Source organism: Brachycentrus maculatus, unplaced genomic scaffold (genome assembly GCF_059751285.1).
Source record: "Brachycentrus maculatus isolate JH-2025_06_01 unplaced genomic scaffold, ASM5975128v1 h1tg001539l, whole genome shotgun sequence".
In the NCBI taxonomy this organism is placed as follows: Eukaryota; Metazoa; Arthropoda; class Insecta; order Trichoptera; family Brachycentridae; genus Brachycentrus; species Brachycentrus maculatus.
In genome coordinates, this window is record NW_028282172.1 from 1 (window position 1) to 6,139 (window position 6,139).

The following is a 6,139-nucleotide window of genomic DNA, read 5'->3' on the forward strand; positions in this document are numbered from 1 at the left end:
TCTCCTTATCATCCATTGTTCACTTTGTGTAATACCAATTTAATAAACACTAATTTTTGACGATCGGTTTCGGAATAATCATTCCATCATCAAGTCACTAATATAAAATTATTACAATCTGACATTACGTAGTCGTACAGGAGAAAATGACCAACTAACAAAACGTAAAATGTTCAGGAGGGCCATTTAGGTCACTTTTGCTTGGCAACAAAATAAACACCAATGCAGTTAGTCATTTTTAACAAGTCAATATATTATACTTACAAGTTTAAAATCCTTTGGGATGTTTTTCAGGGCAATATTAAGCTAGTAAGATATCAAATAGTCAATGATTACATTCTTGTAAAAAGTGCACTTGGTCACTTTCTCCTGTATGACGATTTATGCAAAAATAAAATTTTGAAAGAGAAAAAGAAGACGATTGAATCACAATGGGAATATTTTTAATAGACAAGTATAATTTGGTTAATTATTTATTACGGGTAAGTCTTTATTAATTGCTTTACTCTAATATAATTTTTCTAGATTATCTAAACAAAGACCACTTTTATTTACATGTTAAGTTTCCATATCCGATTTATTGAAATCATGGTCTTCAGATATAAGGTGATTCACAAAATTTACACTGGCCAACAATTTATAACTGGCATGGAAAATACCTGATCTTTATGCACTTTGCATATCGCTCACTCCTTTCAAGAACGTCATAAATCAAAAATCGTCAATTTTGAGTTGTGCATGTTTTCGGAATGCCCAGAAAATGTACTATATCCCAGCAAAAGCTGCATATTTTTAACTTTATATTTACCCACTCCAGGGCAGAAAGTGGTGTTTTTGCATTTTGAAGAAAAGGTATTGTTCAACTATTTTTTTAAAATAAACTAGTTATTTTTCAAATGGAGAAAAAAACCTTCAGGTTTTTCCTAAAAATATCTGTTTGTCAGTAAAAAGTTCAATAAGTGGCTTGATATTCATTTTTAAAACTTTGTATTTTATTTTTAAACTTTAAAAACGTTCTCCTGAAAAATCAAGTTTTTTGATTTATGACGTTCTTGAAAGGAGTGAGCGATATCTGAATTCAAAAACGAAAGCAAAAAAAATGTAGCATTTCAGATTTTTTAGTTATGGATATTTTAAATTCTGATATTGACTGAAGATTATCTTTTTATATATGTATAAATATATATATATATATATATATATATATATATATATATATATAATATATATATATATATATATATATATATATATATATATATATATATATATATATATATATATATATATATATATATATATATATATATATATATATATATATATATATATATATATATATATATATATATATATATATATATATATATATATATATATATATATATATATATATATATATATATATATATATATATATATATATATATATATATATATATATATATATATATATATATATATATATATATATATATATATATATATATATATATATATATATATATATATATATATATATATATATATATATATATATATATATATATATATATATATATATATATATATATATATATATATATATATATATATGTTTATATATATATATATATATATATATATATATATATATATATATATATATATATATATTTATATATATATATATATATATAAATATATATATATATATATAAGCATATAATATATATATATATATATATATATATATATATATATATATATATATATATATATATATATATATATAAGCATATAATGCTATCGTATTCAATATTAATAAGTTAATATATTTCCACTGTTACTCCGTAATTATCGATACTTTTTTTGAATCCGTTAGACCTTAGACTAAAGCATGTCTAGATACCAACCACTATTACGGTTTCAACGTATGGGGTCCATACAAACAATAATCTGGCTGTAACAGCAAAACTTGACGTGATACAAGCTTGTCACCGTATAGACTTTGAATAAGAACGATTAACTTAGTCCAAATCAGTCGTCAAAATTTCAGTTATAAAATCATTGTTGGCCAGTGCTATTATTATAAAGGCACCTTAGATTAATTAGATGAATTGGTGTTTATGAAAGTGGTATTACACAATGTGAATAATGAATGATAAGGAGAGTAGATAAATTACACTTCATTGAAAACAGTAGTTACATTTATATCTCATTAAGTGAAAAAAAACTGTCATTTAGTGGATAGAGACTAGGACAGATATATATATATATATATATATATATATATATATATATATATATATATATATATATATATATATATATATATATATATATATATATATATATATATATATATATATATATATATATATATATATATATATATATATATATATATATTTATATATATGTATATATATATATAAATATATATATATATATATATATATATATATATATATATATATATATATATATATATATATATATATATATATATATATATATATATATATATATATATATATATATATATATATATATATATATATATATATATATATATATATATATATATATATATATATATATATATATATATATATATATATATATATATATATATATATATATATATATATATATATATATGTATATATATTGTTTTCCAATTGGAATCCTGCCTTGTTATTTGATTTATACAACCCGAAAACCTTACATGTTACAAAACCACTTTTTACGGGAGACATATAAACCAAACATCCGTGTTAACATGTCTGACACCTTCCTTAAGTTGTGCATTATCATAGACAAGGTATTTATTCCTTATAGAATGTCTTTAATTAATACAAAAATTATATTTATAACGTGTTAAACACTTTTTTAAAATGGACGGAATTATCGATTACATCTTTACCTTAAATAAATATTAAGGTAATTTTACTAAGGATGGAAATATCTTTAATACAAAATAAAAAACCTTATGGCCAACTATTTTTTAAATATTTTTATAAAAATTAATTAAGAATATAAAAACATATCTTGAATTAGAAAAAAATACGCTGGCTTTACACAAATATATTGACTACTAAAAAGGGACACGCCTGGTTTTATTATTCAATATATTTTTTTTTAAATATTGAATTCAATCTTGTTACATTTTACAAGCATACACATAAGTTTTTATACAGCCGGTACACAAGTTGGAGCATATGTATTTTGTTAATTTTACATACGGAAATTTGGAAAAATATACACAAAAAATAGTCACTTTTAAGCACCAAAAAAGGATATCGCTCACTCCTTTCAACAACGTCAAATATAAAAAAATTAACGATTGTCAGTTATGCATGTTTTCGGAATGCTCAGAAAATGTACTATATCCCAGCAAAAGCGGCATATTTTTAACTTAATATTTACCCGATACAGGGCAGGAAGTGTTGTTTTTGCATTTTAAAGAAAAGGTATTGTTGAATGTTTTTTTAAATATACTAAATATTTTTCAAATGGAGAAAAAACATTCAGGTTTTACCTAAAAAGATCTGTTGCACAGTAAAAAGTTCAATAAGTGGCAATAAACTATTTATTTAAATACATTTCATTATATGTTTGAACTTTAAAAACGATCTCCTAAAAAATCAAGATTTTTGATATATGACATTGTTGAAAGAAGTGAGCGTAATAGTGAATTCATAAAATCTTAAAATTTATTTTAAAAAATTAAAGATATCTTACAACTAATTAATAAAACAAGACAACGGTGAATTTTACATTTTCTAGAAACGTTATTAAGGTTTTATATTTATGTATATTAATATATATATATATATATATATATATATATATATATATATATATATATATATATATATATATATATATATATATATATATATATATATATATATATATATATATATATATATAAATATATACATAAAACACCGTTATACAGGTAACACAAAAACAATAATCTAAATCGTAATGTACACTTGCTCGTTTTGACTTCTAAAGGTATTTTGGACATTTTTTCACCAACAAATTGTATTTTATTCTTAATTTTATAATTGGCCATATATCCGTATAAATTTATCTATCTTTTCAATTGCATGAGGTTTCGATATGTGACGGTGGTTCTTAGTGACAGGGAAGAGTCATCCAAACTTTTGTCAGACCCGCACTCTATGGCTCCAAATGCTGAACGACGTATAGCACCTACTCCAGGCAACTAGAAACTGCTGAAATGAGAATGCTTAGGTGGTCAGCTGGAGTGTCCATTGAAGACAAAATAAAGAGTACAAGCATTCGTGGAAGTCTGGGTTTAACAGGCATTAATAAGGTAGAGGAAAGGCAATTGAGATGGTATGGGCACATAGAACATAGAGAACCTGATCATATCTTGAACCAGGCAATCGCCATGGATCTTCCTCGAAACATATCCAGAGGAAGACTAAAAAATTCATAGATGCTGCAGAGAGAAAACATGTTTCGAAGGAATGGCCTAGGTGACGTTGTCCATCACAGAAGGACCTACAACCTGAGGACGAGGATAGCTGACCCCAACAGTTTACAAAGACGATAAGTTGGGATTGACACAGACAATTTGCTGCTTCAAAATTCACACACATAATGCACCATTTACACCGGGGTGTATATCAATTTGATGGCTTTATATCTCAAATATTCTTCCTGGACTTCATTGAGCAAAGCAAGACGACCCTAGTGCCATTTTGCTTATACACGTGTCTCCACAAATGCATATGGCTGACGATCCGTTTTGGGCAATATCTATAGCCAGGGGCGTGCATTCCATATAGGCCAAATAGCAGTGCCCATGTTGACCTGCGTGACATATAAAAATGCAATCATTACCTACCCTACCTTACTAGCACTTAAGTAGTACCAGCTTACCTTACTCCCTGCACGCCAATGCCTGAAGCAGAGGGATCATTTTGAAATACTATACATTTATCGGAGCAAAACCAGGTATTATGTTCGTTATTAAATTATTATTTTTTAAAAAAAGTCACTAACTAACCGTCACGTGCTTCCACCACAGTACTCATTATTCACAATTTTTTTTATGAAATTCTCTTCTACATTCATGCATCTCTTCATACATACACACCAATTTTTCTGACATGTTTTCGGTCTTCGGTCTTCCTGCCGGTTCGCCATATGCATTAGTGAAGAGATTCGTATGTGCGTATAAGATCCGGATAAATACACTGACGTCATTATAACATAAGTAATTACCATGTCATATCCTCATATCTATATAAGCAATTGATATTTCTCAATTTTTTTCACCTTTTTTATAGGATTTTTTAAAAATATACTACTTATCCTACCTTAAAACCTTTACAAAAATATTTCTATATATCCATCGGATGTGTATTTACATGTTATCTTTTAACTATTTTACAATTTATTTAAAATATATTTAAAACCAGCACGATAGTGAAGACAAGAATATTTAAATTTAATTTAAATACTTTATAAATTTAATTGACTTTGTTTTCACCACTTTTTTTATTAATAAAATTCAACCTACAGGTTTCAACAATACATTGTTACAATCATCATCAGGGTTTATTTTAAATCAAAAACATTAAAAAACTCTCACCAAAAACTTCCACACACTCCATATAATAAATCCCTTACCGCACCCCAATGGTGCATAGGGCACTGCTTCATATAAACGCAGTGTTATCTCGATCGATTACACACGAAGGAAAGGTGATCAGCCCTCCACTTCAGGTACCAGTCCAGTGTAATATTGAATAAATATTAGAGTGAAAAAATCACATATATTTATTAAACCCCCCAGGGAATCGAACCCGGGACCTCCAGAACGGTAGGCGAGCATGCTGACCATTACACTACGGAGGCGGACTCACTCTCCATAAAAATGCTAAATGTTGATGATTGACGATGACAATGTATTGTTGAAACCAGTAGGTTGAATTGTATTAATAAAAAAAGTGGTGAAAACAATTAATTTTATAAAGATATTATAAAATGTGCCACAAAGTATCTGCGGAAAACTTTCAAGAAATTAATTGAATTCACCATGAAAAAGTCAATTAAATTATTTGATTTAAAAAACGGCAAACATGAAAAGCGCAAACAAAGCATGATTCCTTTT